A 7,241-nucleotide genomic window follows, 5' to 3' on the forward strand; every position below is an offset into this window, starting at 1 on the left:
AAGCAAATATTTAATGATTATGTGATTATATTGGCAAAAAAATGGTGATTATGTGATTACTAGGACCCCCCATGTGGGGTCTTTGGGATGACAGTTTTAGTACATACAATTATTTGATTTTAAATTTTAATCTTATGAGATTATGGGGAAATTTCCCCAATTTGTAGTCAACAATATATAATATGAACATGATGAGATTATGGGGAAATTACCCCAATTTGTAGTCAACAATATTTAATATGAACATGCTGAGATTATGGGGAAATTTCCCCAATTTGTAGTCAACAATATCTAATATGAACATGATGAGATTATGGGGAAATTACCCCAATTTGTAGTCAACAATATCTAATATGAACATGATGAGATTATGGGGAAATTACCCCAATTGATAGTCAACAATATTTCTATGATTTGAACATAATGAGATTATGGGGAAATTTCCCCATTTGATGGTCAGCAATATTAAAGCTTTTTTTTTCCAATTATCTTATCGTGGGGATTTCCGCATTCTGATGTTTTTGGTTGTATATGTGAATGTGGGGATATTTCCCCATTCTAATGTTATCGGTTTTATATGTGTATGTGGGGATTTTCCCCACTGGTACATTTTTCAATTCAAGAAGACTATTTTTCTTCATTGAGTGAGAAGATTTCCTCAAATTTGATAATATCAAGTAAGCGCTTTCCCATTATCTGATAAATTTGTTGACAAAAAGTGTTTATTTCAATTCACATCGTCAACCGAATTTGAAACCACCAAAATAAAGAGAATAAAATAGAAATTCACTTTTTCAAATAGAATGCGTTTATTTTAATAAAATGTGAAACTAGAAGCCAAATATAAAATCCTCTAATCCTCGAGAATGGCACACTGGTAATTTCACTACAAAAAAATGCATAAATTCCATTATGCATAAGTTCACTACTAAAAATTTCAAAATGAATATATAATTCCTTTGAATAAAATACACCACATAATCCTCAAATACTGAAATAATCACAAATATATTTAACTTCCACTATTAAAATTGAACACACATCCAGTGAACAAACTTCCAACGCCTCCTGCGGCACTTTTTGATATTTCTTGATTTTCTGTGCGATTTTGAATTTCTGTGTTGTCTTCATGTTTAATTTTCTTGCACATGCTTTCACTCGGTTCAAGGATATTTGAGATATCCTTTAACATCTCACTGGAAGCCCTTTTATATTTTCGAACACTCTCGACTGACCTATGACCTGTCCTGTTCATTATTTCTTGTTCTGGGACTCCTGCCTGGTATAATGTTGTGGCACATGTCCTTTTACCAGAGTGGTTAGTGAAATACCCATCTATTCCGGCTTCTGCACACATGGTTTTCATGATATTAGACAATTTGTTGACCTCTGCTGACTGTTCACCAAACTTAATACTTCCTTTATCTAGCGGTCTCCTATAAAAGGCTGTTCCATTTAAATCACGTACAATATTCAAATATCTTAAATAGTACTGGATTTTGTAGATAGTGTTTTAAGTTTTTGGCACTCAAGTTCCGCTGATTGATTCCACCTGAAAAAAAATGAAGTGATGACATTGAGTGACAATTAAATCATACACTGAACAAAACTGAGTTATTAATGAAATAGATAAGATAAGATACTTTATTTGTTTAAAATCCAAAATAACAGTGAAATATGAAAGTTTTATATTGCTTGAATTGGGTAAAATGTAATAAGCATACACGCTACACATGATATGAATATTATACCGGCCGTCTTTACAGTGAATTTGCATAAATGAAGCACCTGTTAAAGCGCGGACCTCAACGAAGACACCCGTATTTTCTGAAAATCGACACTCATGTGACAAAATTACACATATGAACGAATTAAAACAAGCAAGAAAATACTAAATAATTTAATAAAAATGAAACTTACCTTTGTACGTTTTGTTGGCTCTGCCCTTGAATAGTATAAAGCTTCCCGTCTGATCCTTTCCCTGTTCGAACTGATCCACGGACAGATTCCTATGCTCATCTACACCTCTGAGTCCAAAAAGTTTACTGTTATAGAAAAACATGGTATTCAGTATAGCTTTAGAACTGGTACTCCTTAGCAAGCCCTTTTCCCAGAGAGTGCTTTCTGTTTCCTCGCTTATCGCCTCTGCCTGTTTAGTAGTGGTGCCTATACCCTGTTTTGTGAGTTCGGTCATGCGTGCGCTCAAAGAACGTCTGAAATCATAAAATACACAGTCTTTTTCGTCCAAAAAGTTCATATGCACACCATTCTCTCGGTGAAATCTCAGTATGCCAACGCATAAAAGATATAATGTCTTTGGTGGATACGGCTTACCATCTTTTCTTCTAGTCTCTATTACAAACTTGCTAAGCCATTGATTTACATCATTGGCGGTAAACTGTAAAAGTTCTGGAATGGCACAATAATTACTTTTCATTCGCGCAACTCTCCAGTCGTTAAATGTGGCAACACTCCAAGTAGTATTTTTACGTGTATTTCTGCTTTCGGTGGACTTAACTAACTTATCAATATCAATATCTTCCACAAAAGAATAGCATGAATTCTCGCTACAGTTCTCAGTAACAGCCTTTTCCAATTCTTCAATAATATTATCCGCCTTTAGGGGAACCTGCGTAAGTTCAAAATCTGGCAAGTCATCCATTTCAAAATCCACTTCATATTGGTTCAAAGCCTGAGACAGAGTTAAATCCTCCAGCTTTTCCAAAGCAGTATTTTCATTTTCAGCATCTTTGCATGTTTGTGATAATGTTAGATCGTCTATACTGTTGTCCCATTCGGAAATTACATTCAAAAAGTCAATGTCACTTATCTCCATTTTTGCAGCCATTTCAGACGACTGAAACGCGCAAACTGATAATGCAGCGGGAAAGGCACTTTTCATCACGTGATAATTGTGACGTCTTATGAACTTTGACACAAGTCATTTACCAAATTAAAAATTTGATTGGGTATGTGTAGAACATACTATAGGATGAACTAAATGTCACTCGAAAGCAGAGCTTTCTCGTGAAATTTAGCCCCTCCTATGGTGTATCTACACATACCCAACACTTTTTAATTTAACTATAACATGTCTCATTCTTGACCATGTGGTAATTAACATAATAAAGAATGATGTAAAACAAAATTTAATTAAAATTTAAAAGAGCAAAAAAGTTTGAATACAGAAATGAATAAAAAATTAATAAATAAGTTATATATAAATTATATATAAATTATATATTATATATAAATTATACTTAAATATACTAAATAAATAAATGATTTGGAAAATACATTGAAGGTATAAAAAGTAATGAGAATTCCGAATGCAATTAGGTTATATCCGAGCACTCTGGTTCTAAACCTTGGTTCCATCTGGGTTTTCTGGTTCTGAACCTTGGTTCTTTGGTTCGAAACCATGGTAACTGGTTCAACAACCGGGTTGTTTGGTTAAGGAACCCAACTTCTTGGTTCCATTTGGGTTCTTTTCTAGATCATTCTAATGTTCCCGTTGACTATAACAGAAGATAACCGCAAGTCTCCGAATAAAAAGGTAAAGTAGATCAAAGACGCTAAAATTATTTTATAACATTAACATTTTAGCATCGACGGTAAAGGAAGCTTTAAGGTATTTATCTTCTCATTTTGATTATTTTAATAAGAAAACTAGATAAAAATAAAGCATCGTATAGATTTTTAAACAAACCGAAGTATACAGTACATCGAACATCCTTTTATTAAACCCAGTCGTTTTGTTTTGTCTTTTTCCCCTTTACTCATCCCTTATTTACGTAAATATGTCTAGACAGTGGCGGATCCAGAACTTTTCCGAAGGGGGGGGGGGGGGGCTCCAGTCATGCTTCAATGATTTCCAATATAATCAACCAAATATTTCCAACGAAAGCGGATCCGTCAATTCTAGAAGTTTTAAAACCACCCGATTAGGACATGTTGTTAACATTGTATATGGCAAACGATATGTGCATCTAGCCACTTGACCAGTTGAAGACTTGCGTATATATTTGATTGCACATTTATTATCAAGTTGGACTGAATTTTATTTAATTGGTTTTTAATAATGTCAGATTTGAAAGAAATACATGTGAAGTATATGCAACAAATATTTTTGTTCAAAACAGAATGTTAAAAGACATATATGGAAAGTGATGATCAATAAGTTGGTAAGCTTTAATTAGTTGGAAAAAAAGTTATAAAATATAATAAAAGGTATAATTATGTACAATAAATTTGTCAAATTTGATACTCATTCAGTCATTGTGTGAAGGGCATGCATATAATCATTCGGCCAAAAATAAAGAATTCAAAATTAAGATAGAATATTTTTATAAAAAAATTATGTGTACATGTGTTAATGACAGTGCTAATGGAATGTGTATCACCAGCACAATAGTCATAACTTTTGTGTTGGCGCCATGATTAAGGGGCATAAAGAGTTACACTAGTCCGTCTGTCCCGAACGTCCCATAAAAACGGGTTCCGCTCTCCTAACCTTAGTTTGCCTCAACCAAATACTACTAAACTTATACACAATATATAAAAGAAGCTGGTGCATGAGTGCCAATGAGAACTCTCCACAAGAGACTAAATGACACAGAAATTAACAATTATATAATGTAGCCTAAGTCACCACACGGTCTTCAACAATGAGCAAGGTTCATACCGCAAAGTCAGCTATTAAAGGCACCGACATGACAATGTAAAACAATGCAACCGAGAAAACAAACGGTCTAATTTATGTACAAAAAATAAACGAAAAACAAGATAGGCACGTGCATATGAAATAAGGCGGGTTTAAACATGTTAGCGGGATCCCAACCCTCCCCCTTATGTGGCATGAGTGCCAACGAGAACTCTCTACAAAAGACCAGATGACACAAACACTAACAACTATAGGTCATATACAGCTTTCAACAATGAGCAAAGTCAATACCGCATATAGTCAGCAATAAAAGGCACTGAAATGACATTGTAAGACAATATTCAAACTAGAAAATAAACGAACAAATTTATGTACAAAAAATGAACGAAAAATAAATATGTAACACATAAAAAACGACATTCATTGAATTACAGGCTCCTGACTTACAACAGACACATACATACCGAATAAGGCGGGGTTAAACATGTAAGCGGAAATTAACAATTATACACGTCCCCACCTCAACACAAAATCAAATTTGAAATTTTTAAGTGTCACTTTTACCGTTCAAGAGTTATCATGTCCCTTTAAAAACATAAATAGTGCTGACTCTTTCGTTTCCTTTCTCTTAAATAAGTCTGACTCAATCAAATGTTAGGAACCTTATACGCGATTCACATTACCCCATAACACAGATCTATTAAGTTCGATATTGGGTCCCGATGGCGTCACTGTTCATGAGTTTTTAGATGTAAAAAGTTGTGGTACGAGTACGAATGATACAAATGTCAACCCGGAGCCTTGAGATAGGAAAACTGCTAAATCTATTGTTTCCGTTCTTTAACTTTAATTTGCCTCAACCAAATGTTTTGAAACTTATTCACAATGCTTATGGTCACAAAACGGTCAAAATTATGCGAATCCTGCATCTATATGTGGAAGTTTTACTCATTTTTTTCACAAGCAGGGGCATCAGTGATTAATAGACAGTAATCAGCTTATTTACTTCTATTGAATTCTTCTTTTAATAGACTTAACTTGCATATTTTTTTCAGGATCTCGGTGCAGTTTGGTATCAGACAGTGATATTTCAAGTTAAATGTGACCAACTTAACAAAGTGTTTCACTAAATTGAGCTCTCTTTCTAAGTGTACTTTAAAAGTTTTTAGCATTGAATTCAGTTTATTGCTATGCGTATACCTTCTGTGTGAATTTTTATGATGTAAAAGCAGACTATCCATGCCTACATGTCCATGAAATGAAATCTAAGGTAAAATGATTGAAACATTTTGCATTATCTATCACAACTGGCAGCACACGATGCTACTGAAGCAGTTAATTTTCTTACTTGGTATTCACGGAAATTAAAGGATTTAGTTTCATCTGAACCAAACATTCTTAAAAATTGAGAATGGAAATGTGGAATGTGTAAAAGAGACAGTAACCATGTCAAAAGAGCACTGAGAAAGCAGTCAATGGCCACTAATGGGTCATCATAGCTGACTATGCGGTATGGGCTTTGCTCATTGTTGAAGGCCGGACGGTGACCTATAGTTGTTAATGTCTGTGTCATTTTGGTCTTTTGTGGATAGTTGTCTCATTGGCAATCATACCCCATCTTCTTTTTTATATCTTCAACAAAGCGAGATGGCCCTTAACAAAATGTGTACCATTTCAAATCATAAAATAAACTTACAATTAAAAACATACAAAACTAACAAAAACCAGAGACTCCTGACTTGACGTCAAGGTATGCATACCAAGAGTCAAAAAGTCATAGTCTGGTCAAAATCCCTTGTCCAAAAAACAACACAAAGCGGATTTTGAGAAAAGGGTGATCGTAGTACACAAAACTAACAATATATCTAAATAAAACTAACAATATATCTAAATATCTAATATATCTAAGAAGATGTGGTACGAGTGCCAATCAAATGATACACATGATACAGTCATGAAATTGAATATTTGAAATTTTAGTACAACCATGCAGAACAATACAAGACATAGTTGTAAACAAAAGAAAGTAATGATACCTATCGAATTTTTTATCCCAATGCACATTTAGGAACCGTAGTTTTCATTCAATTTATTTATCTAAAATGTACGCTTGGTTTAAACAATGGAAATTAACACTGTATATTTATATAAACGATCAATCTTGTATACTAAATAAATAAATGATTTGGAAAATACGTTGAAGGTATAAAAAGTCATGACAATTCCGAATGCAATAAGGTTCTATCCGGGCACTCTGGTTCTAAACCTTGGTTCCATCTGGGTTAATTGTTTGGTTCTGAACCTTGGATCTATCCGGGTTCTTTGGTTCGAAACCATGGTAACTGGTTCAACATCCGGGTTGTTTGGTTATAGCATCCCGACTTCTTGGTTCCATCTGGGTTCTATTCTAGATTACTAGTATTCTAATGTTCCCGTTGAACTTGGAGAAGATAACCACAAGTATCCGAATAAAAAGATAAAGTAGGTCAAAGACGCTAATTTGTTTTATGACATTTCAGGATCGACGGTAAAAGAAGCTGTAAGGTATTTATTTTCTTATTCTAATAATTTTGATTAG

The 7,241-nt window shown here is 33.9% G+C and overlaps 1 pseudogene; it reads right to left on the reverse strand.

Moving 5' to 3' along the window:
- Positions 1 to 857: 857 nt before the first annotated feature.
- On the reverse strand, positions 858 to 2,545 carry LOC139482867 (uncharacterized; annotated as a pseudogene).
- Between the last annotated feature and the right edge of the window lie 4,696 nt (positions 2,546 to 7,241).

The sequence above is a fragment of the Mytilus edulis genome, chromosome 7 (genome assembly GCF_963676685.1).
Source record: "Mytilus edulis chromosome 7, xbMytEdul2.2, whole genome shotgun sequence".
NCBI lineage: Eukaryota > Metazoa > Mollusca > Bivalvia > Mytilida > Mytilidae > Mytilus > Mytilus edulis.